This window comes from Eupeodes corollae, chromosome 3 (assembly GCF_945859685.1).
Source record: "Eupeodes corollae chromosome 3, idEupCoro1.1, whole genome shotgun sequence".
Lineage (NCBI taxonomy): Eukaryota > Metazoa > Arthropoda > Insecta > Diptera > Syrphidae > Eupeodes > Eupeodes corollae.
In genome coordinates this window covers 27,018,037-27,045,839 of record NC_079149.1, presented here as the reverse complement: position 1 = coordinate 27,045,839, position 27,803 = coordinate 27,018,037, and positions in this window count along the sequence as shown.

Sequence of the window (27,803 nt, the reverse complement as noted above, 5' to 3'; positions counted from 1 at the left end):
CTAACATGCTAATGTCAAAAAGGTCCATTTAGATGTTGTATAGAAGTGTTTCTCATTTATTATTTTCAAATGAAGCCCGAAATATTACTTTCATTTAAGAAGCTTTTAAAAAACAACACCAGATTTTAAAATGCAGCGATATACTCGTATTCTTAAATAGCTTTTTCAAGGTCGTAAAGATGGAGTTCGTAAATTTGTTGAGAGCAGACATCAGCTGTAAATGTGGGAATCGATCGTGAAAAGGGTTTCGTGCTGAGAGCAAAGCTGTGATCAGAAATCAGCTGATAATGATTGAAATTGTTTATGACCTCTTTATGATTTAATAAACACTTATTTGTCTTAAAATATACTCGACTTTCAAATATTTAAATACTGCCTTTAAGAAACACTTTGTATCTACGGTAGGTACTCAAAAATTTAAATAAGTTCAATCACAGCTTAAGTTTTTATTCATCCAAGGTCGTGCTTTTTTTCTCCTGAAACCACAACTTTGAATTTAAAGTTGACTCTCTAAAAATCACCTTTCTTCTAGTAAATATTCTAAATTTTATCATAAAATTCAAATTAAAAAACAAAAAAAAATACAAAATTAAAATGGGAAATTGCAATTAAATTAATTTCCCTTCGTAATCTACATAAGCTCTCAAGTACATGCTTTTCTTCCTTTCTGTTTTTTTCATTTGAATACAGGAAAAAATCCTAACTTCTTGTCCATCCGTCCGTCCGTCTGTACATCGCATCGTCCAAATGTTGAAGACAAGTAAGAGAGTATAGTAACATCTTTTTTAGCATTTTAGCAGGATGGACAACGAGCGACGACGATGAAGGCACGACAAGGTACCTCTTTTGGCATCATGATGCTGTAGGAGTGCCTTCAACAAAAGGACGAACAAAAGACGAATCTCATTTTAATTCGCTAGAGCAATACATGAGAACGAGACTACTGTTTTGGAAGTCCACTTTTATTCTTTTCATTCAGTTGGTTACCTATTATATAGCCTTCTTTCGTTAAGCCCCTCTTCCCCTCTCTGTGTTTACATTAAAGCTAATCAGAATGAGCCAACAACCTGCCAATGCAGTGGCGGATTTCGTCATAATTTATAGATCCGGTTTTGATATTTTTAAAAATTTGGAACATTTTTAAAAATGTCAAATATTTTAAGGCAATAAAGTTTTCAAAAAAAATCCTTTGGGAGCCTTAGAGAAGTCCAGATATTTCGTATTGCCATTTTTCTATCTAACCCTTTTTAATTAATTATGGTCAAATGATTCCAAGTTCTTAAATCTATTATTTTCCAAGTTATGTTTTCTTCCTAGACAATTTTCAAGGCCAGTTCATCAGCAAGTGCGACCGGGGAAAGTTGTAAAGTAAGGCCAAGTCCTGTCCACGTCAACGATGCAAAGACAAAGACCAAAATAAAATCCCAGGTGAAACTTGAGAAAATATATTTTACTTTTTTTTCAATTGCTTTTCTTTCTTATTTCTTGTTTTTATTTCTATCAGACACCTCCATCCCCAAAAACGGGAAAGAATTAATGGCTAAGAAATGAGGACGAAGAGATTCGGAATGTACCTATGTATGTCGTTTCGTAGATAACTCCAAACCTATATCTAATACCTTATACTACTTTCATTTTGTTGAATGCAATCCAATCTTAAGGTAAACGAAAGGACATTAAAATCAGCTCAAGGCAAAGGACATTAATGGATTTACATTTTCTTTTATTCATTGCACACTTAAGAGGTCCGGTGTTGTTTTTTTTTTCTTTCTTTTTATTTTTCATTCCTTTTGTCCTTTTGTTATTTTTCTTATCGTTTCTGTTTGTCTTTTTGTCATTGTGATGGAAAGAAAGATTTTCAAATCACAGGGAATATAAGGATATAAAATTTAAGTTTATCACTTATATAAATGTGTTCGATTGGTGATTTTCCCTATATGAAAGTTTGTGTAGAACTTTTGGGTTCTGATGAAATGTAAATCAAGGACATAAACAGAAATTCCGGATTGAATTTTTGTAAACCTAAAATCAAAATTATGTAAAAATATGTATTCTTTGCTATAGGGATTATAAATTTAAATTTGTATGATTTTTTAAAAGTTGGAGTTAAATTTACTAAAATGATTTCGAATAAAATTTTACTTGATCTTTTAAGGTGGGAATGTATTTTGCCCAAAAAAGAAACTTTTCAAAATTCAAAAATGACGCTTTTCAATAACGTGGTTGAGTATCAAGGTGAGAAACGAGAAGTTAAATATGGAACAGTTGTAAAGAAAACTATAAAAAAAGAGGCTGGGATGCCACCGACACTGATAACTACCAATCCCGTCTGTCGATTTGTCTTGCTTAAGAGTTTGTAGATTTTCGTGTTGGTTTAAAAAAGTTTTCAGTTGAATTATTCTTAAAAATTTTATAGTTTTAATAGTTCAGTTTGCAAAATCTAGTTTAAATAAATAAATTTTTTCGAAAACAAATTTTTAACAATTTTAGTAGCATCTCTTAAATTTTTACAAATTGTATGAATGAAATTAATTTGAGAGATATTAAAAACCGAACATCAATTTTTACCAAATTTGCGTACTAATTTTTGTAGAATTTATTATTTATGAGAAGAAACCGGACTGTTTGATTTTTATAAAAAAAAACTCTGAATATAGAAAACAATATTTTCTGTGAAATAAAAAAGTTTCAAGGCGACATTTTGAGTTTTTGAAAAGCCATATGAGTCGAAAGTAAATGTTTACTAAGTTTAGTATTTTTTTTTGTAGGTTTTTATTTTTTGTAAGAAACTGTTGACTCGATTTTTCTTAAAATTTTACTTAATGTTGACAACAATATTTCTTATTAGTTAAAATTAGTTGGGAGCCAAAATCTTAAATGTATTAAAAGATATTTGAGTCGAAAATCACGTTTGACCAACTTTTATAAACTTTTTTGTTTAGGTTTTTTAATTTTTTGTAAAAAAATATAAACTCGATTTTTATCAAAATGTTATCAAATGTTGAAAACACTATTTTTTATAAGACAAAATTAGTTGGAAGCCATAATCTAAAAGTTTATAAAATATAATATTTGAGTTGAAAATTTAGATTTCATTTTTTTTTTTTTAAGAAAACTGTCAATTCGATTTTTCTTTTTTTCCGAATGTTAAAAACAATATTTGAATCGAAATTCAATTTTCCCCAACTTTGAATTATGTCTTTTTAGGTTTTTATTTTTATAAAGAGAACTGTCAATTTGATTTTTAAAAATTTTACCAGATGTTAAAAACGTTATTCTTCGTTGTGTTTTAGAGTTGAAATCATTTTTAATTTATAAAAGTTTCAAAGCACGCACAAACATCTTTCTAAAAATCTTTTATTTCGACTCTAGGGAACTTGAAACGTCGAGAAATGTCAAAATTTTCAATTTGACAAATCGGACCCTTTACAATAACTCCCTATGGGAAGTTAACAAAACTTTAGAACTGTCAAAATTAAGGAAACAACAACATTTGAAGAGCTCGTAATTTTCAAAATACTGCCCTCCAGTAAAAATTATTTGAAACTTTGTAATTCTAGTTTTGACAATTTTAAGGAACACATTTTAGATCAACGTTTTTCACGCAACCCAAAAAGTTGAGAGTAAAAAAATGATCTCAAAAGATTTGCTATTCAAATCAGTTTCAACTCGTTCTATTTAATTAATTCCGTTATTTTTTTCTTCATTTTATTGAACTGAAATTATCTTAAAACTAGAAACAGAGCTTTAAGTATTGTTTTCAAACTTTGATTAAATCATTTTTTACTGACAGCAATTGCGAAAATCAGAAATTTCTCGAATGTTTGTGTTGCCTTAATTTTGTCAATGTTTGTAATTGGTCGTCTAAAAATAACAAATAAGTATTTTATCCATTATTATCTTAAGCTAGATACATAATAAAAGGTTTCGAAGTTAAATGTATTCCTTTACTCCAAACTTTTAAGTCTCACGATTTTTCACTGTTGCCCACAAAAAAAAAGTCCAATTGGTCATATCACAGCTCCTCGGAGTTCAATTGACATCTTCAAGACGCTACTAATAACCACGTTTTGGGAGTTTGGTTCAGTGATTTTATTAGCTCTGTGGGCATGGTGTGTCATCCAGTATAAAGCAGATATTGTCCTAATTCATATTTTCACTTTGAGTAGAATAAAATTCGTTAAAATAGATTTGTAATTCCCATCGTTGACCGAAACTTTATTTCCGGAATCATTTTTGAAGAAAGATAGTCCCAGGATAGCACTACTCCTCAATCCTCAACAAATAGTTCAAACACACGTTTGAACAAACGTGTTTGCGTAGTGTATGGGCCCTATTACTTGATACAATCGAGGATTGTCGATTGGCGATCAACTCGAAACAAATTATTTTTGACAGCACTTACATAATTTGAAGCGAGTTCCATTGTGACTTTTACTTAAAAAAATCATTATGAACTATAAAATGAAATGTCATATGAATTTTCTTTGAAATTATTTTATTCTAGTTTCAATTTTAAGTTTTTTTCGAAATGTTTTTCTTTGATTCCTAGAGTGAAGAAGTGATCTGTGCTAAAATCAAAAGAACATATTTGAGAGATAATAGCAGCCCATTCGAATTGAGTGAAAATAAGTAAATATTCAAAAAGAAAAGAAGGATATGTATAACATTTGTAAAACAATTTTTTTAGCTTTGTGCAGCAGTACTCCGCTCGTAAGATCTTCTAGAAGGCAGAAAAAGAACATCAGTCAAACCAGTTTTACAGCTTTGTGCAATATTAAATCTCCTAGCCAGTGGGAGTTACCAAATCATTGTTCTTAAAAATATGTTGCTAAGTATGTTTCCAAGTTCTTTCGCCGAACGTTGAGTCTTCTGGAAAATAAGTTTTGTCCGCAATGGAATAAATTTAATAGCTACCGGGAATAGTGGCCTGCGTTGATGGTACTCATATACCTATTTTAAAACCAAATGAAAACAAGCACATCTATTTCAACCGAAAAGGGTTCCATAGCTTGAATGCAACGGTTGTAATATTATGAGTTCTATTTTACATACTAAATTATACATATCAATTTGTCTAGATTTGCAATCATCTAAACGAAATAATAGCAATCAACTGCTGCACATGACTTGGCTGTTTGGAATATCAGCAATGAGGCAGAGCTTTTAAAACAACAATCTCATACAGGAGAAGTAAGCATTCGACGTCTGAGTTAGTTACTTTGTTTTAATTACATGCGTGCATATAATTATCAAATAACTATTGTACCGTTCAATGTGATAGCGGATACCGTTTACATCCGTGGCTTTTAACACCATACCGAAATGCAACAGAGGAAAGTGCAGAAATACGGTTCAACAATATCCAGCTAGGAGCAAAATCGAAAGAACTATTGGAATTTAAAAAAAAAAAACTTATATTTGACCCCAAAACTGTCACCCAAATTATGAATGTGTGCTGTGATTTGAATAATGATTGCATTCATTTTAGTCTACCATTTGTACTAAATGACATAAGTATTAGTTCAAATACATATAACACACAAGCTGGTGTAAATTAAAGTTCAAACCATAATGACAATTTATCAGAAACTGTCCAAAATATACTCTCACCTCCACGTGGTGAACATCGGGTGCCTAGTACCTCAACTGGAGATTGGGTTCCAACCCCAGTGGAAAGTTGTTGGGGGCAGCAAACGAGAGAGGTGTTTCCACTAAGGCACCTCTCCTTATCCAGACGGCAGCGAAGGAATTCCCGAGATGGAATCAACGGTGGCGTCTACAGTTCCAGTAAGGTTGAAATACTTAGTAAACACCTTATAGGGCTTCTTCGACTTATTCGAAGCCCAGGCCTGTAAGGAGCGGTTTTATCCGGCTCCCCATCCTTGGAGTTATACTTAGGATCTGGCCCTCCAGGTTGGAGGTTGTGCGTCGGGGTGACTTCCTGGACCACTTCTGCAAACTGTATAACGGCGATGAAGAACTGAATTCCGCTGTCAGGCGGGATGACCCATTCGTTATAGACGACGAAAGCCAACAATCCCGTCCTCCCGACTTAGACCAAGCAAAGATTGCCATATCTAAGTTGAAGTCTAATAAAGCCGCTGGAGCAGATGGCTTGAATGCCGAGCTATTTAAAGCAACTGGGGATAAGCTGGTTAGGAGCATGCACCAACTTATCTGTAAGATATGGTCAGAAGAAAACATGCCCGATGAATGGAACCTCAGTATTGTTTGCCCGATCCTGAAAAAAGGAGACCCTCTAAACTGCACCAACTTTAGAGGAATCAGTCTACTTAACATCGCCTTTAAAATCTTCTCTCCTGTTATATGTGAACGTCTAAAGCCCATCGTCAACAACCTGATAGGTCCTTTACAGTGTGGTTTTAGACCAGGAAAGTCCACAGTTGATCAAATATTCACATTACGGCAGATCCTGGAAAAAACTCAAGAACACCAAATCGACACCCACCATCTTTTCATCGATTTCAAGGCCACATATGACAGCATCTACAGGGACGAGCTGTATAGAGCCATGTCTAGTTTTGGCATCCCTGCCAAACTCATTCGTTTGTGCAGGATGACCATGGAAAATTCACGCTGCTCCATAAAGGTTGGAAACAACTTAACAGAACCTTTTGATGTGAAAAAAGGCTTTAGACAAGGTGATGCGCTGTCATGCGATTTTTTTAACATCGTGCTTGAAAGAATAGTGCAGAGCTCACACGTCAACACTAGAGGCACTATCTTTCAAAAGTCTGTCCAATTACTGGCATATGCTGACGACATTCACATAATCGGAAGAACTCAGCGTGATGTCAATGCGGCTTTTGTAAGCATTGAGGTAGAAGCTGCAAAAATGGGTTTAACGGTTAATGAGGGCAAAACAAAGTGCATGCTGTCGTCTAGAAAGGACATACAACACCGACGTTTTGGTCAAAACGTCACAATCGACAGACGTAACTTTGAGGTAGTCAAGGACTTCGTCTACCTAGGCTCCGATGTAAACGCAGAAAACAACACCAGCGCTGAGATCAAACGCAGAATAACTCTTGCTAACCGCTGTTTCTTTGGACTAAGAAAGCAATTGAGTGGTAAAGTCCTCTCTCGAGGGACCAAAGTGTTGCTATATAAGACCCTTATCATCCCCGTCCTGCTATACGGTGCAGAAGCATGGACCTTGGGTCGCTCATCGCTAAATAATACTGAATTTCATTTTCGGGTGCACAATTGATTGGTTTCTTAAATGGTCTGTAGCTTCTTAGGCCATTTTCTTAGGCATTTTTCCTTACTGTGCTAGAACTTATATATAAGCTAAGATCCTGCACAATTTTTTTTGATGACACAAAAGGATTTTTTTTTTTAGTAAAACGAACGATTTGTTTGTCCTTTCTGTAATGAGTTTTTCGTGGTCGACCTTTAGAATAAATTGTATTTACCGACCCAGTCGCTTTATATTTTTTATAAGGCGAGGAATTATTGACTTAATAATATTAAATCTTTTGGCGATCGAAATTTGCGACTCACCATTTAAAAAAAATTATTATTTTCTCTTTTAGATCTTGTTTATATTGACGATCGAAAAGCAAGTAAAATATTTAATGATTTACACTTGGAAAATAATGTAAATAATAATACTGTTTTTTTTTTTTTTTTTGGGTGGCGCAACAGTCCGTTGAGAACTAAGGCCTAGTGACTTACAACTCTCAACCATTCCTGTTACAGTTTTTATGCCGAATCCGAACGGTTATTTTGAGAAATCACCTTTTCATGACAAGAGTTAATCATGGAGAATTTGTCAATTCCTCGCAAGAGGCAGTACCCGTGAAAAGACTTTAGATGGCATAGGCAGGGATCGAACCCACGACCTCTAGCATGAAAGTCCAACGCACTAACCATCATGATACGGGTAAAAAATACTGTTAGATCTTTTATTTTGAAGTTCACTTAGCAGCGACGGAAAAAGTTGCTTGCATTACGAACAGCCTTTTATGGAGTATATTCGTTTGACTATTTGTAATATTTTATTTTTAGACTTGAGCATAATTTTGTTATTGTTGGCTTATAGGTGGATCATGAGGTAATAACGAAAATATGGGCCATTCCACATAAAATCATTTACAAAGCCGTAATTAGAACATTAGAAAAATCGGTTGCTCAGTTTACGAACAAGAAGAACATTAGAAAAATCGGTTGCTTAGTTTACGAATCATACTGTATGTATGTATATATTTACAGATCATTATTTGTTTTAGACCTGGAGTGATCTTAAATACAAGGTAAGGAATAAGCTAAGAAGTAATAAACTTCACTTAAAAGGCACGAGTGGAAAAAATTATAAAGTGCCCCGGTTTGGAAGCAGCAGTTGATGGAGTCCCTACAGCAAAATCCGTTGGAGTTCTACAAAATAATTTTGCTGGCAATATTAATAACAACGGTAACGATAAAATTAACCAAAACAACTCAGACAGAAACATAGAAATTTAAAGCCCGGACATTTGGAAGGATATAGTGTTAGACTATGCAAATGAAAATAATATTATTGAAAAAGAATCGTATGTGGAAGATGTAGGTATGAACTCTTATTATTGATTAACAACTCAACTAATAAGAGAACTTATCGTCATAAAAAATTAAAAAAAATGAAGAAGACAATTTAATGAAACAATATGTGACTGCAACAGTTGCAATCAATACGAAATTGGACAAACTTCATGAAATGCTTTGCAGCACTTTAAAAGTCCAAAAAAGAAGATTTGATTTAGAAAAAACATCAAAAATTTCGACTACATAAAATAATGTTAAGCAACAAGATAGATTAAAATCGTATAAGACTTGAAGAGGTAGAAAATCGAATGCTAATGTTTGGTTTCGTTTTTAGGACTCCCATATAAGCCCATTGTGGTCAAAATCGAAACCAAACGGCTTTTTTGTGTGCAAGCATAACCGAAATGAAAAGAAAAAAATACTTTTTGTTCAATATTAACCCTTATAAACTCGGATGTATTAAGTTACGAAGTTACGTGCTAGGACCCCTGTTTTTGAGATAGTCAACGAGATAAAAATATGTTTTTTCGTAAAAGGTTATTTTTCGGCTAGAATCGTAGTCATTTCATCGGCTGTGTTTAAAATTCGTCAGTCTTAAGAACTTTAGACAAATTTGAGTGCAGCAGTCTTAATTGGTGCTTTATTTTGACGGAAGATTCTTTAAAACTGCAGTGTTTTTTCTACCAGCACACACACATTGAAAATAAAGTTTTTAATATTTTTCAACAATGTTCAAGTCTAAAGGGACATATCGTGGAGGTATGATAGTGACTGAGGCTGTTAATGTTAAAATAACCTATCATTTGAAAGCAACCACTAGATGGTGCTTGCGTCAGTAAAAAGCCTCCCCTACAAATTCTAACTTTAATTCATTTGAATTCTTGATGGTTTTTTTTTTAATTTTCATTTATTTCATCTTTAATTAACTGCGGTTCTTGAGAGAATTAAACCAATAGCAACTCATCAATATCCACTTGCATCCACTTGAAATCAATTTCAAGTTGAAAACATATCTACGTGTGTACATTGAAGATAGTTATAGTGATATCAAACTATCTCGTTAATTAGAACAGATTCAATAACCGAGTATCTTGTGTGTTATGGGTTAAATGGTAACTCTGTATGGTCATTGGCCAGCCAATTGAAACATCTTTTCCAAAACCATCTCATACATCGTCATTATCGTTAACTCAGAGTATCATCGTCATCATCATCAGTATTTTGGGGGTAAAATTTGTTTTGCTACCAAGTGCAGCAACAGCCACTTGACGACGTCGTCATTGGTCATCTGTAGGAGTCACAGTCGTCGTCATCTAGCGTCGTTCCAAAGCCACTACAACACTCCAAGCTGATGATGCATCATCATATCTATCGTATTTAGGTACACCTGGATGTAAGGATATAATATGGAAAACGGGAAATGACCCTTTCAAGTTTGCCACTTAACCACAATTCAAAAGCCACAATTCCTGTAACAGAGACATATATTTATTCCCATATTCCAGGTACGTTATTCAAGTGACCATATCCGTATCCTATCCATGATGTGTCCAGGTGTAAACATAAGTACATACATACGTACATATACATATATAAACCAATATGAATTTTGGATCTAGTTGTATGTGATGAGGTATAGAGTCTCAATTAATCAAAACCTTCTCTCACCAAAACGACAAACCAACTGCAACAACCGGCCATCATCGTCGTCGGAGGAGGAGGAATGATGGGGCTAGTCAGTCATTCAAATATACATACATCTCTTCCCCATCATGATGCATATATTTTTGGTTTATAGGGTTTTTCAATTGATGCTGATTGCAACTCGCCATAACCATAACACAATCATGAATACTTGAGAATTTGAAACTGAACCACCAAGCGAAAGTTGTTGGTTGATTTTTTCTTTCGCTTCCAAAGTCCATTTTTATTAATTTTAATTGACTCACTTTGATAAGCAACTAGCTTCATTTGTTGTGAAAGTGAGGAGGAGATAGTCAAAAAAGGGGTTTAACTCACAACAAAAAATCATACAGAAGGAACAATTTTTTTCAAAAAAATACAAGACATAATTGGGGCAGAAAATTTACCAATTTTTTCCTGAAAAAACGAAATCCTTTGAACAATCTACGCATTCAGAAATCGAAGGCTTGTTAATTGCAAAACACAAAAAAAGAACAAAAAAGATACAAATTTTTGTTTCAAGGCCTAGGTCCATTGAAAGTTGGAAGAATTTGCAAAGCTTGTCGACCAACTCACATAAGAGGGCTTCAAATTGCATTTTAATTTTTCTCTTTTTTTGAACGAAATACACCCACATAGGAGGGTTTTTGAGTCTTCTATTTGAATATTTGTTTTTTATTCAAATAATTCTTACCCAGGCATAAAGTCCTCGTTCTACGATACCCTTAAAGACATTATGTATGTATATTCATATAGGAACCAACTTTAAGAGACTTACATAAACCCAAATAACTCACATTTGCACCAACAAAAAGTTATGTTGTAAAACATGGAAAATTTAACTTTAAGACCGTCTCTAAGTTTCTCATACAAAAAAAATACATAGGGACAAAAAAATGTGGTGTGTCGATTATAATTGCTCAAATTTACAAAATTTTAATATAAAATAAAATAAAATTCTTAGTTTTAAATTGGCAACACATTTTAAGGGTTTTGAGTAATACTGTGACCTTATCAAGAAAAGGTGTTGAAGTAAAATGTCTTGAATTTGAAAGCATGTTTTCAAAAGAATCCAAAACCTTTTTATTTCTTTTTTTTCTAAAATAAAAATTCCTTTTCTTCGCCGAAGAAAATATTGAAGCATTTTTTAAACATTTTGGTTTGTATGACAAAAAATTAACAAAACTATCAGTTTTGAACTAAGTTTTTTATAAAAAAAATTCCACTTATAGTAGAATTCGCTAGTTTATTTCAAAGTTTTGTTTTATTTAAATTTATTGCCATGAAAATTCTTTCACTATACTCCATTGTGAGGAAGACACAAATTTTAATTGATAAGTTTTTAATTTAAGATTTGCTTCCAAAACTCTCCCAAATTTTCGGCATGACTATATTCGTTCTTAACATTTCTGAGTAATGTTTACACTCTTTCGATTTCTAACCATTCATTTTCAGGCAATTTGTATCAAAACAAATTTAACAACTTGAATTATAATTTGTAATTTTTTGGAGAAAGAGGATTTAGAAATCTTAAAAGTTTAAAAAGTTCTCCCCCATGTTCATCATGGTGAAAAATTAAATCGTCTAAATGTTTTCAGCAATTATTTTCAAAAATTTACTTTTTTTGTTTTCATCACATTCGCGGATCTAAATAATCGTTGGTTAAATAAATTTAAAAAATACTTGAAGTACTGTTTAAATAAAAACAATCAGCAGTAGTTTTAAAAGTTAGTTCAATTTTGTCAAGATCGCCTATGCAAACAATTGAACAAATTGATCATGAAGTAGAACAATTTATTGTTGATGTGCAGCAGGCTGCAAAAGTACTCCAACTATTTCGAATGCGAGAAAAAAAGAAATAAAATATCCTATCGAAATAAAGGAGTTGATATTGGAAAAAAGAAGAGCTAGAAGAAAATGGCAATCCACGAGTAAGGTAGTTTTTAACCGTCTTAACAACGAATTAAAAAAAAAGAATCTGTGAGTTTAAAAATGATTCACTAAGTAGATTCCTGAAAAGTCTGACGACGGATGCTTCTACAGAATACTCCTTATGGAAAGCAGCTAAGCGCCTAAAAAGACCTCAGACACAAAACCCGCCGATAAAATCTCAAAAGGCTGATCTCTTTGCTGAACATCTCGCGAATTTTTTCAAGCCATTCCCAGCAAGCACAGCTACAGATCCCTTACAGTTTGTTGACAGAAACGACGAATGTGAAATACCTTTTGTCACGCTCAAAGAAGTAAGAAGCATGTGTCAACATAAGTTGTAAAACAAATAATCACCAGGGTACGATCTTATAACTGCTCAGGTTCTGAAGGAAATGCCTCTTATAGCCTTCAAGAAACTCCAATTTATAATAAACGCATGCCTTAAACTAAGATATGTGCCACATCATTGGAAAATTGCAGAAGTCATTGTTATACCTAAACAAGGTAAGCCACCAACAGAAGTTACATCTTACAGACCAATATCGCTTATACCAATCATGGCAAAAGTTTTTGAAAAACTGCTACTGAAAAGGCTTAGCAAAATAATTGAAAAAAAGACCAAGTGCATCGAATTACGGATGTTGTGGAAAAGACACTTGAAGAAAAACAAGTATGCTCATCTGTATTCTTAGATGTTGCTCAAGCTTTTGACAAGGTTTGGCACTTGGGACTTGAGTACAAACTGCATAGGGACTTCCCCAGGCAGTACTACGAAATATAGAAATCCTACGTTACGAACCGACTCTTTAGAGTACGGTACGACCAAAATTACTCGGAACTTAAGAAAATTGAAGCCGGTGTACCACAAGGAAGTGTCCTAGGACCAACCCTGTATCTGTTATATACAAGTGATATTCTAGTGGACATCAACGCAACGCTATCATGGCCACCTTTGCTGATGATGCTACACAAAAATTGCAAAATACAGTCGATAAAGTTAGTGATTGGACGCACAAATGGCGTATCAAATTAAACGAAACAAAATCGACGCATATAAACTTTACAAACAAAAACATAAACAATGTTCCAATTTTTATAAACAGTACAGAAGTACCTTACTCCAATACCGCCAAATACCTTGGAATGAATTTGGATGCAAAGCTTAAATGGAAAGAACACATCAAAAAGAAAAGAGAAGAACTAAACTTGAAGTACAGAAAAATGTACTGGTTAATAGGAAAGAACTCTGACCTATCTATCCAGAACAAACTAATGTTATATAAGCAAGTATTGAAACCCGTTTGGACATATGGCATCCAACTATGGGGCTGTACAAAGAAAACAAATGCTGAACCCATCCAAAAATTCCAAAGCAAGGTCCTTCGTGGAATAATAAATGCCCCTTGGTATATAAGAAATAGCGATCTACATCGTGACCTTCAAATTGAAATGGTTACAGAAGTGGTTAAGAAACACGCTGTATCACACAATCAGCGACTGCAAAGTCATACTAACTCTGAAATGAAGACCGTATTAAATGTACGAGACAATGTTCGGAGATTAAGAAGAACCAAGCCTCATGAGCTGATGGGCGAAAAGCTACGGGAAAGTGTTATAACCTTAAACTTCCCCCAATGCGATTTTAAAAATTAAGAAATAAAAATCATTTGTCGATCTTTCATAGATGGGTCCTGATTCACCGGTGGTTTTAGTGCGGTAAGAGTCCCACACTACTCGGTACCGATTCTTACCGAGTGTCTTTTGAAGATTTCCATCGGATATAAAAAAAAAAAAAAAAAATCTACTATGGGATCTTCTGGAATAGACGTTGTTGAAGCGATAACGAAGAAGTTGCTTAAGAAAAACAACGATGAACTCTTTAAAATTCTTGCAATCAAGTCCGATGTACAACGTCTTCATGAAAATTTTGCAAGCCTTAAAATACGTCACAAAGAAGTGTCACAAAGAGTAGTCCAGCTAGAATCTCGTAAAAAAACATTGGAAAAGCAGATGAACAAAATCCTTCAGAAAACGATGGAAGTGCTAAAAAATTCAAATACCCTGAAGGAAAAAACATAAGCATCCAGAAGGACCACCAAATGTGCGTCATAGGCGAGCGAAGCTTCTACGCAAAAGAAAGATGCTCCTTAAAAGGTCATACGGAAAGGAAAAATTGCTGTTCGCGCCGACAGAATGATAATCGAGGACAAAGTTTTTACCTGGGACTCCAAGTAAGGGCTGAAGTGTGGTGAAAAGGATGGTCTCGATGTTCTGAAAACAATTTCTGGAGACATTTCTTCTTTAAACTTATTAATGAATGAACTTGTTAATCAAGAAAATGGGTATAATATGTCAAACTCTTCGAGAAATATAGCTGTCAACTCAATTGACAGCCAAGTACATAGGTGCGACCACAAGTATTAGGTGTTCACACGAGTCGTGAGAATCTGCAGTCTTTTTTAACTATATTAAACAATGTGATATTTTTATGCTTTTTGGGAAACATTTGTTAGAAAACAAAAAGTATTTTGTAATTATTATGAATTAAGATGGGTAAACGCAATCAGAACAGCTTGTTGTGGTCGAGGCAGCGGAGGTGTATTTTATGGTTATCGTAGAAATGTATGTGAAGTAGATATGAGTTTCAGAAGAGCAGCTTATTCTTACGTGATGGATATTAAACTTGGGATTGATACAGTGGGCATAGTCCCTATTTATATAAATAGTAGTAATTGGCAATCCGACTTCGAGAAAGCAAGCGAGAATCTGCAAAATATCAACTCTACGAACTTCATCGAAAAGGCGAACAAATCTTGGAACTTTTAGATGGATATGACTGTCATGTGTTGAATGGTAGCTGTACAGGAGATTCGGAGGGTGAGCTTACATTTATAAGAGGTCAAGCTAGCTCTATAATAGACTACTGTTTTGTATCTGGATTGTGGAACAATGTTGTGAGTGATTTCAGATTAGGAACTCAGAATTTCTCTGATCACATGCCGCTTGAAGTTACTTTTACAACATTGCGAACAGAAAAATCAACCGGAGCAAACAAATTTAATCTTATACCGAAAATGGGCTGGAATAAAAGAAATAAGAGCAAGTTCAAAGAAAACATGAGGAAAGAAATTAGAAAACTTCAAGAACTAAACGAACTCGAAGATATATCGGTTTTAACACAGATCATCAAAAAACCAACAAGCAAAACAAATTCTAAGCAAAAGTGCCTTTATTCTGAATGCTTAAAAGCTAGAGATCTATTATTCAAATTTTTAAAACTATTCCGGTCACGAAATTTGCCTGTTTTTTGAAAACTGTACTCCAAGCAAATATTTAATTCAAAATAATATGTGCTTTTGAGCAAGAGACAGTATCGGTTATCAATCGCAGCCGTAGCTCTGCCGAATTCTGGAAAGCTGTGAAAACCTTAAATGGAAACACGAATATCATTGTTCTACTATTACAAGCGGAAAATCTAAGAACTCACTTTAAAAAGCTTCTGAAAGCAATGATAAAATCACCATTGGTACTATACACAGCCCCTTAATCACAAATGACTTTCTAGATGCACCTTTTGCAATAAATTAATTAAAAGAAGTTATTGAGAAAGCTAAAAAGAAAAAGGCTCCAGAAGATGATCGTATTCCTTTTGAGCACTATAAGCACGCAATTGAGGAATTTTAATTGCTGCTTATTAAAAACTTGTCGAAAATGCTATAGTTCCCAAGAGTTTCAGAAATAAATAATTTGTCCGCTTTTCAAAAAAAGAAAACTATGATGAAGCATCAAATTATAGAGGTACTTCTTTCTTAAATACAAATGCAAGGCCCTTCGCTGGGCTTATTCGAATAGAATGTTCGAATGGGTGAGGAGAAATAGTAAACTCTCTGAATATCAGGCCGGTTTCAGGTAAAACTATTCCAGAACGGATCACATATTCTCCCTGTACAACATTGCTGATTCATATATCAGGAGAAAAAGAAAACTATATGTATTCTTTGTTGACTTTCGAGCTGCATTCGACTCTATCCTTCGTGAAGCGCTTTTCTGCAATGGCATGCAGCTGCCATTGGACTGTCGAGTAAAACAATAAACGATTAAACAATGACTCACTGGATAAGTTGATGCGCTGTCATGCGATTTTTTTAACATCGTGCTTGAAAGAATAGTGAAGAGCTCACACGTCAACACAAGAGGCACTATCTTTCAAAAGTCTGTCCAATTACTGGCATATGTCGATGACATTGACATAATCGGAAGAACTCAGCGTGATGTCAATGGGGCTTTTGTGAGTATTGAGGCAGAGGCGGCAAAAATTGGTTTAACGGTTAATGAGGGCAAAAAAAAGTACATGCTGTCGTCTAGAAAGGACATACAACACCGACTTCTTGGTCAAAACGTCACAATCGACAGACGTAACTTTGAGGTAGTCAAGGACTTTGTCTAGGCTCCGCTGTAAACGCAGAAAACAACACCAGCGCTGAGATCAAACGCAGAATAACTCTTGCTAACCGCTGTTTCTTTGGACTAAGAAAGCAATTGAGTGGTAAAGTCCTCTCTCAGTGCAGAAGCATGGACCGTGACAAAAGCGGATGAAAGCAACTTGGATCGCTTCGAGAGAAAAGTTCTTCGTGTGATCTACGGTCCCGTATGCATCGAAGGGGAGTGGAGGAGAAGATGGAACGACGAGCTGTACAGGCTGTACAGCGACGTAGACTTAGCCAGAAAGGTAAAAGTCCAACGACTAAGATGTCTGGGTCACGTAGAGCGCATGGAAACCAATGCTCCGGCCCGGAAAGTCTTCGAATCCGCACCCATAGGACAGCGCAGTAGAGGAAGACCGCGGATCAGGTGGTGCGCACAAGTGGAAGGTGACCTCACCCAACTTTGAGCGTGAAACTGGAGATATCTAGCTAGGGACAGAGCTAGATGGAGAAGTTTGTTGGGTGAGGCCCTAGTTCACACAGGACTGTAGCGCCACCTTATGTAAGTAAGTAATGACTCACGGAATTTTGTTACAAAAGCGTTACTGATATCAACGAAAGGTTTTTGTAAGTTTAAGTTTACAATTTTTTTTAGGATTCTCTTTAAAAGAGGTGCCCATATCAGTTACATAACAAGCGTATAAAAAATTAGAAAGAGACTTAAATTTGTTAAAGAACTCAACATAAACAGAGAAGTTGATTGGAGACAGCGTTTAGAGATAAGTTTTCCTTGCCTTATTTGTTTTGTTTCGAAGTAAACGCAATTCTTTCGTATGATTGATTGATTTCTTAAAATTTAGGTATTTTTCTAAACAATTATTATAAAAAATTGAAACTGCTTCGACAATATTAGAAAATGCTAAAGTATCAACAATTTTAGAAATGCTTAAATCTTCAGACAACAACTGGAAATTAGGTCTTCTGAAGTCAAAATTATATAAGCAATCAAAGGAATGACTGCGTTCAGTAAGATGATTACTTATGTCAAGAAAAATGTCCAAGAGGGGGGGGTGATATTTTTTAATATTAGTAATTCCTGATCTAGATTCTAGAACAAGAGTACTAATAGCGTCAGAAGAAAATACTAAATCGAGAATTAGATTTTTTGAGTTTTTAATAGAGGATTTTATTGAGAAGAGATAGTTCCAATTGTGGAGAAGAGAGAGAGGCTTCAAGGCAAGATTCGTCTTCCGATGGAATCCACTCAATGTGTGTTAAATTCAAATCACCTAGCAGTAAAATATTGTTGTCCGCGCAGGACAAATTGATAACAAAGTCTAATGCTAAGGAGAATATAAACAGACTCTAAACTTTTTGGGGGAATATAAACGTTTAAAATGAAAATATTCTTAATCTGTATCATTATCTTTACACATACCAGTTCAATTGGTAATTCAAACGGAAAATATGCAGAAGAAGAGAAATATGTATTTTTTACCGCTATGAGAACACCTCCAACTAAATCATTTGCATTACCAACATGACGATCGTTTCTGTAAACTTCGAACTCTTGGCTGAAAAGTTCTGCGTCGGAAAATCTTGAATTAAGCCAAATTTCTGTAAAAATAAATACGTCATGTGGAAATGATTAGGAGTTGAGAAAAATGACAGCAGTCTTGTGTTCGGAGGAACTACTAAACCTGCACTTTTCTATGCAGACGACATAGTCTTCTTTGCAGAGACGGTGGATGGACTGTTAATGATCGCTGGAATCTCGACATAAATCTAATAAAATCTGCAAGAAACGAAAAGCGAACATTTATTAACGAGGCAGTCGTCACAGTCACAGACAGGTATTGAACTCAAGACTTCTGGCATGACACTGGCACTAACCATCATGCCACAGGTACTGACCATACTTCCAGATTTTAAGGAAGAAACCTGTCTTCCATCGATATTTCTAAAAGTCAACAAAAATATGAATAACAACATTTTGTCAAAATAAATTAAGTTAAAGTCAATATCTTTCTTTATTCTCATAATACTTGAGTCAAAAACCTTTTCTTATTGGTTCTTTTTGTAGGTTTTAGCGTTTTATACAAAACTTTGTTCATTGGATTTTTCTAAAAAAATTACAAAATGTTGAAAACAATATTTTTCATATGAAGAAACTAGCTTGAATTCAATATCTTTTCTTGTTCCTAGCATTTTTTGTCGAAACTCAATTTTTAAAAATGTTTGTAACAATGTTTTGAAGCTTTTATTTCTTATACAAAAATTTTCTGAGAAAAGTATTGTGCATCAACAACAATATCTTGCGTAGCATAAAATAATTTTGAAAATATCGCATATTCATTTATTCTCGAGATATTCGAGAAAAATCAATTGTTATTTTTAAATGCAGTATTTTTTCTAAATTTTTGTGAAAAAACTGTTAATTGGATTTGTCTCAAAATTTAAATAAACCTTAAGAACATACTTTGTCATAATATAAATTAAGCTTGAAGACAAAAACCTTCAGTTGTTGCCAACAAATTCGAGTCAAAATCAATTTTTACCAACTTCTATTAAAAGGTATTTTTTAAAAGTATAGTTTTCAAAAAAGTAATAAATTGGACGTATGTATTTTTATGCATTCTATGGCCAAGAATTTAGTTTGATTATAAAGATAACGGCTTGGAATTATGTTTTAAATATGATTTCGGTAAATTGGCCTTCGCAGCTCGCTCAAACAATTTCCAGTTCAGACACGTGTCTTACAAAAATTGTCTTATATTTCAAAAATATGCCTTTCCAATCCCTAAAGCAATCATTAAAATTCCCACGAAACCAATACATTGCCTTCACCGAGAATAATGATTAAAAACTATACCACTACTAGGAATGGGTGGTGGGAGGCTGGACAACTAAATGTTCCCAGTCAGTGAACATAGGACACAGTCTTAAATGACAACTACTGCAACTTGTGCTGTAATAGAGTTCAAAACCAATGCATGGTCTTGGTCTTTGCCTGTCTGTGCATGGTCGGCAAAACTCCGAACTTATAAATCATAACCTTATTTTGTTTTCTATATGTTTCTGACGTCCTCCGGAGATTTTCAATGCACAAAAACCTAACCTAAAAATAAAGGGTGGTTTTGTTTGAATGTGGGAGTAGAAGCGAGGGTGTTTGTTTTTAGTTTTCCGGTGGTGTTGGTGGTGGTGGTGGCGGTAATAGTGGTCATACAGATTGTTACTTTCCCTAGACGAAAAAAGAATTTTCTTTTTTCAATTAACCATTTTCCTTTAAAGGAGAGAGATGTGGGATAGAATAGCAAGGGAGCTACATACCTACCTAAATGTTGTTTGATTTTTGGCAGCCCCCTAGGTATTGAACTTCGTGGATTTTGCAATGTCACACACCTTCAATTCCTGTTTGTGGACCAAGGATCAACATCTCTTTGTGTCGTCGTGTCGTTGGTCGTTGTTAGTCAGCGACGACGACGACGTCAGCGTCAGTGTCGATGTGGTCTTTGGTCAGACGGGTGACTCTACATGAGGGACTGCCATCAGAGAAAACGCACCCAAGGATGTGAAGGATATTAAGCTCATAAATTATTGAATATACAACCAACCAACGCCGCTAACAGCAACGCAACGGTATCGAGCCTTTAGAGTCCAAAGCCACTGATGGCAGGACAGGACAAAAAAAAAATCTTTGATCCTGGGATGCAATTGCGCCTCTCAGGGGAGCACGCAGTGTAATTGATTAATGGCGGTACGATGTTCACTAACATTCGGTCACAAGGGGGTGGCACTTAGAGAAAATAAAGAGAGAGACACGACTTTTCTTCCTTCGTTTTTTTGTGTGTCCTTTTTTGATGTAGCTACATATAATTTTTGGGCTTGGTATATCCAGGCCCATTCCATATCCTGCGATGGGGTAGGTGGACATCAGCAGGACTTATAGTACAAAATTGATATTTTTTTCTAGTCGAATGCTGCTGGTGACTTTGTGTGGCAGCAAATCACCATATGGGCGACAGCCGTCTGACAGGTTTTATGGTCTGACATTTGGCTTTGGCTAATAGTTTTATACATCATTGACGTAATAATATTTCTTTTTTTGTCTGCTTTTGCTTTTCTTTTTTATTATTTGTGTTTTCCTCTCAGAGGCTTGAAACATTTTTGTATTGGGGGTGGGGGAGGTTAAGGTCGATATATGATGGCTAAGGGTGGGTGAGTCATGTCATTGTGGCTAGATTGGCTTGTTTGTTTGTTGTTTAGAATAAAATCAGATGATGGTGTTGTATACGTATTATATCCAGAGATGGGGTAGGTATATGGAGCTTTATAATATAGTGTCCTGCTGGTCCTTTGGTTTTTAGGAGTTTGTGTATATGTGGAGTGTGTTTTTCCATGTTATTCATGGTAGATTACAAATGTTGTTTGTCAGTTAGAGAGTCAATTAAATGATTCGGTAGCTGGACATTGATTATCTTTTGGGACATTCAATTTGGAATTTATACATAATATAATGTATATTGATGGAAATAACATGTTAATCTGGTTTTTGGGTGATGTTATCTTGTATACTCATATACAATACACTAAAAAGAAGGAAAGAGGCAGGAAATTTTGATTGTTGTTTAACAAATGTTTAGGTATCACGTAGTCCTATTTTTCATGTTAACTATTGATGTTATGTCAAATTATAATACAAAAAGCCACAATAATTGTTAACAAGAATATTGTTTTAGATATAACAATAGTAATCAATCAAAAACTAAAAATATTAATATTAGTTTTTGCACTTTTAGAATACATAATATTATAATGTACATGGAGACATAATATGTAGCTTATATCATGTAATTCATAGTTCAGTGAACCAACAAAAGGTTATAAAAATGCAGCGTTTAAAAAAATGATCTTCAGAACAACTCTATTTAACAACAAACTTGATACTATATCCAAAAACTCTGTAACAAAGTAAGGGTGGTTAAATTTTAAGGGCCGATGTTGATTTTAAGTAAAATACAAATTAATAAGGAAATTATTGTCATTTCTTATAATTATGATAATATTAGAATGGTACAAATAAATTTTGTTACTGTGGTGTCTTGGAGCCACCCTGTGACCTGAATACCAAGTGACAGCAATCTTCAAAGCGACACCTAGATTTATGTCTGTCAGAAGAAACGTGTCGACGAGAGTTTTGGCAATTTTGTGTAATCCAAGAGGAAAGAGAGAATTAAATAAAAATTGAATTATTAAATACTCAAAGTATATTTCATTTCAATAATTATTTTAAGTACAACCACAACAGTTACACAGATGAAAATGCAGAAAGATGCAGAAAGGGCTCTCACCACATTTGCGTGGGTGGTTTTTTTACCATAGCTGTTTAAAAAAAAAGGAAAATGTTGGTTAACCCAAAATATCTCACGAACCAATGACGCTAGAGCCTTGAATTATGTATTATGTAATGTAACGTGATACCAAACAAATATATTTTTGGAAGAAAATATAATTAACGGTTTTTTTATAAAACAACAAATTTGAAAAAGAAATATTTGTCACCTCGATAATTTTACGAATAAATATTGATTTTATCTCCAAAACAAATTTGTGAAACGAAGAATAAGATTTTTAACAGTTCTTTTTATAAAAAATAAAACCCAAAAAAACGCATCCCTCAAAGTTGGTAAAAATTGAATTTCGACACAAATATCTTTTCAAAAATTTGATACTATGGCTTTCAACTAATTTTATCGTATGAATAATACTTATTTACTTACTTACTTAAGGTGGCGCTACAGCCCTGTGTGAAGTAGGGCCTCACGCAACAATCTTCTCCATCTAGCTCTGTCCCTAGCTAGATGTCTCCAGTTTCGCGCTCTAAGTTGGGTGAGGTCACTTTCCACTTGTGCGCGCCACCTGATCCGCGGTCTTCCTCTACTGCGCTGTGTGTGGGTGCGGATTAGAAGACCAAAGAAACAGCGGTTAGCAAGAGTTATTCTGCGTTTACAGCGGAGCCTAGGTAGACGAAGTCCTTGACTACGTCAAAGTTACGTCTGTCTATTGTGACGTTTTGACCAAAACGTCGGTGTTGTATGTCCTTTCTAGACGACAGCATGTACTTTGTTTTGCCCTCATTAACCGTTAAACCGATTTTTGCCGCCTCTGCCTCAATACTCACAAAAGCCACATTGACATCACGCTGAGTTCTTCCGATTATGTCAATGTCATCAGCATATGCCAGTAATTGGACAGACTTTTGAAAGATAGTGCCTCTAGTGTTGACGTGTGTGCTCTGCACTATTCTTTCATGCACGATGTTAAAAAAATCGCATGACAGCGCATCACCTTTTCTAAAGCCTTTTTTGACATCAAAAGGTTCTGTTAAGTTGTTTCCAACCTTTATGGAGCAGCGTGAATTCTCCATGGTCATCCTGCACAAACGGACGAGTTTGGCAGGGATGCCAAAACTAGACATGGCTCTATACAGCTCGTCCCTGTAGATGCTGTCATATGCGGCCTTGAAATCGATGAAAAGATGGTGGGTGTCGATTTGGTGTTCTTGAGTTTTTTCCATTTTACGGCAGAGAAGATTTTATAGGCGATGTTAAGTAGACTTATTCCTCTATAGTTGGTGCAGTTTAGAGGGTCTCCTTTTTTCAGGATCGGGCAAACAATACTGAGGTTCCATTAATCGGGCATGTTTTCTTCCTACTATACCTTACAGATAAGTTGGTGCATGCTCCTAACCAGCTTATTCCCAGCTGCTTTAAAGAGCTCGGCATTCAAGCCATCTGCTCCAGCGGCTTTATTAGACTTCAACTTAGATATGGCAATCTTTACTTCGTCTAAGTCAGGAGGATGGGATTGTTGGCTTTCGTCGTCTATGTTGAATGGATCATCCTGCCTGACAGCGAAATTGAGTTCGTCGTCGCTGTTATACATTCTAAAGAAGTGGTCCTTTCATATCCTCAGCATTGACTGCGGTTCCACTATGATGTTTCCACTTTCGTCTTTGCAGCCTTCGGTTCTAGGTTTATGTACCTGTGAATTCCGTTGTACCTGTTCATAAAACTATCGAACTTCATTGCTGCTTTTAAACCTCTCAACATCTTCGACCGCACGCTTCTCATGCCCTCTCTTTTTCCTTCTGAAAAGTCGGCGTTCCTCTCACCTCTTCTGCTCATAGAGCTCATAAGCAGCTCTCGTCCTTTTGTTTGGCTGCATTTGACTGCCGACATTCCTCATCAAACCAGGGGTTCCTTGTTGGTGGCTGTTTGAAACCCAGCACATCAGAGGCGACTTCTCTGATTGCATCTTGGCAATGTTGCCACTGGTTTTCGATACATTGTGTTGGCGGCAGAGAACTTCAAGAGAGGTTACATGTAACTCGGTCGAAAAAGGATTTGGCGATCTCTCGCGATTGTAGCCGTTCGACGTTGTATTTGCCTTGGGTCTAGAAATCCGAAGTGCTACCTTGGCTACAACGAGGTAGTGGTCCGAGTCGATGTTAGCTCCTCGGAAAGTTCGTATATCCATAACGCTGGAAGCGTGTCTGGCGTCGATCGCAATATGGTCAATCTGGTTGACGGTAGATTGATTTGGAGAAGTCCAAGTTCCTTTCCTCATATGTTTTGTCTAAGACCTCGAAAAACATATCTTTGGCGTTGTCGTCTTTCTCTTCTGTGGGGGCGTGCGCGCATATCAGGCTAATGTTGCCGAATTTAGCCTTGATGCGTATGGTCATGAGGCGCTCATTGATGCACCTATAGCTCGAGACTTCTTGCCTAAGTCTGGCTCCGATGACGAATCCGCATCCAAATAAGGGCTGTTGGTTTTCGTGGTAGCAGTCACCATAATAAATATCGCAGTTTTTCATCCTCTTTTTGCCTGGCCCATCCCATCGTATTTCCTGGATGGCGGTGATATCTGCTTTATATCGTTCTAGGGCCTCCGCTAATTCTTCGGCCGCACGTGGTCTTTTAAGGGACCTAACATTCCACGTGCATATCCGAAGTTCGTTGTCCTTTATTCGTTTGCGTTGGTTGTCAACAGTAAATCCGTCCGTATCCGAGGCTTGTTGGTGCTTCGCAACTATGAAAGCTTTTACGTGGCCAGGAAGTCACCCCGACGCACAACCTCCAACCTGGAGGGCCAGATCCTAAGTATAACTCCAAGGATGGGGAGCCGGATAAGACCGCTCCTTACAGGCCTGGGCTCCGAATATGTCGAAGAAGCCCTATAAGGTGTTCACTTAGTAGTTCAACCTTACTGGAAATGTAGACGCCACCGTTGAATCCATCTCTTGAATTCCTCCGCTGCCGTCTGGATAAGGAGAGGTGCCTTAGTGAAAACACCTCTCCCCACCTCTCTCGTTTGCTGCCCCCAACAACTTTCCACTGGGTTTGGAACCCAATCTCCAGTTGAGGTACTAGGCACCCGATGTTCACCACGTGGAGGTGAGAGTAGGAGTTGATAGACAGAGGTTGGTTTTAAGAAAAACCTGTGGACCCTTGTGTCCTCTTGAATGCACATGTCTACGATTTGAACAATACTGTTTTTAACATTCAGCAAAATCAAATGGACAGTTTTTTTAACAAAAAATAAAAACCTAGAAAAAATATTACCAAAAGTTGGTAAACATTGATTTTCGACTTAAATATCTTTTGAAAAATTTGAGATATAGGCTTCAAACTAATTTTATTTTATAAAAAGTAGTGTTTTCAACATTCAGTAATTTTTTTATGTAAATCGCACAGTCGGTTTTTTCATACAAACATTAAAATCTACAAAAAATAGAACGCAAATTTGGTAAAAATTGATACTTCTTTCTCGATACCTGGTGAATAATAGAAACCATAGACTTCAAATTAATTTCAATCATCCAATTTGTATTTGTTTATATACAAAATATTGTTTCTGTATTATACAGAAAAACCTACAAACCTTTTTAGCAAGACAAAATGACAGACGGGATGGAAAGTTATCAGTGTGGGTCGTATCAAAGCTTCTTTGTTTTTTTTTTTTTAATTTTTGGAGTTCAATATTTGATCATAAAACAACTAAAATATGAAAAAGCAAATTGAGTCCGCATAAGCAAGCCATTTGGAGGAGATTATGGCTTAGTTAGATAAATTTTCAAAACCATGCAGTTAAAATAAAAAAATTGTTAAAAATTTATTTCTCACATCCTGTAATTTTGTCAACAAAATAAAGGGTTTTTCAATTGGCCTTGGTAAGTTTTGGCGGCCTGTGGCGCCAATTTTGTGTTGATGACATCTGTCAAATCTTCTGTTTATTATTAAGTTGTTCATGCCAAATCATCATGGCAAGATTAAACACTTAAACAGCCATTCAAATGATAAACCTTTAGTATCTAAATGATTAACTTTGAGACGACCGGTTCAGTAAACAATCAGCCAACACCAGTACGTTCAAAGAACGCCAGATCGGCCGAAAACAGCGCCGCATTGCGTGAAAGTGTACAGCAGAACCCGAGGTAGTCTGGCCATGCACAAGAACTCGGCCTTTGGTAGACTTCAACCTGGCAAATATTGTGTCGGGAGTTGGGCTTACACCCGTACAAGATCCAACTGACTCAGGAGCTCAAAGTTCATGACCATAGACAAGACAACGCCATCGTTTGTTCGCTTACTGGGAAGAGGATCCACATTTTGGCTGAAAAATCATCTGTAGTGACGAGGCTCATTTTTGGATGAATGGCTGTTTTAAAGAGCAGAATTGCAGTATATGGGACTACACTAACCCACTCGAGGTTCACCAGGTTATAATGCATCCTCAAAAAGTTACCATTTTGTGTGGATTTTAGGCCGGTTGGCGAAGTTATTACTCCGTACTTTTTTGAAAACGACTTAAGTGAGTCGGTCACCGTCAACAGCCACGTTAACATAACGATGATAATGATCATAATTTCTTATGGATCAAATTGAACCATATGGACCTAGACGATATGTGGTTTCAGCAGGACGGCGCTACGTGCCACACAGCAGGACGGCGGCGCTACGTGCCACACAGCAAACGCAACGATTGGCGTTTTGCATGAAGGATTTGAGGGTAAGGTTATATCCGGCTTTAGCCGTGGTGTTTCTTGAAGTCGAAGGTCTAATAAACCATATTCGACCGATGTCTTAAAGGTGAACAAAACACAGTTCATCTCTGAAATTCAGCGGGATCTATGCAGAAGAGTAATTGAAAATTGGACCATTTGGATCCACCCGTCTTTATTTTGGTGTCATTTGATTCAACTTAAAACTGTTGAGACATTTATTGTCTTTATTTATTTTTTGAAAACAAAATTTGACGTTATTTATAGGTGCGCAGTTACGGCATAAGTAAATGTAAACTTTGCAATTAGTTTAGGAAATTAAAAAAAATAAAATGCACGACTGGATCATGAACTTGCTCCTGTATGCAAAGAGTCTGTTTAAAAAGTACCTATATAAGATTTAAAAATATACCAATAAAATAAGTTTATCTTGAGAGATACCCCCATTTTTCATTTTTTTTTTTTTGAAAATCGTTAGACCGGCTTTATTAAATTACATTTTTTTATAAATACAAATTTTCCATATTTTCTTAAAAATATTAAAAATAATTGTGCTGTGCAGTTGTTTAGTTAATGAATAGAAATTTAGTCTGGGCCATTATTACTTTGTCAGCATGTCTCCCTTTTTCGGCTCTCATACGAAACTAATTTAAATAAATAAAGTGTCAAAACGAAGAGAATTTTCCTTAGACTATGCGAATTGTATTTTACTGAATATTAATTTATAATTTGTTGAAAAACTTAACTTTTTATCATAATACAAAATAATATAATATAAAAATATTATGTTAAGGGAAATGGTTTGTGTATTTGAATGAACTTATCGCATACACACCATTTTTTGTCAGTAAGCTAGTTTCATCCCAAGACACAACTCATCCTAGGACAACTCATACCGGAAATGAAAAATACTTGTAAGCATACTTAACGAAAACAATTGTTTGTGTATTCAACTAGTTCGTTCAAAGCTTTTTCCTTTGGATAGCTTTATTTTAATTTCATATAAGAGGAACCGGGATGGAAAATAAATTATCTATAGATAAGAAAGAGGAAAAACATGTATGTTTAAATTTGTTGAAAGTTGAGATTTGATACTTTGTTTTTAAAAACTTAGTTTTTTTTATCGTTATCAAATTGTACTAATTTTTATA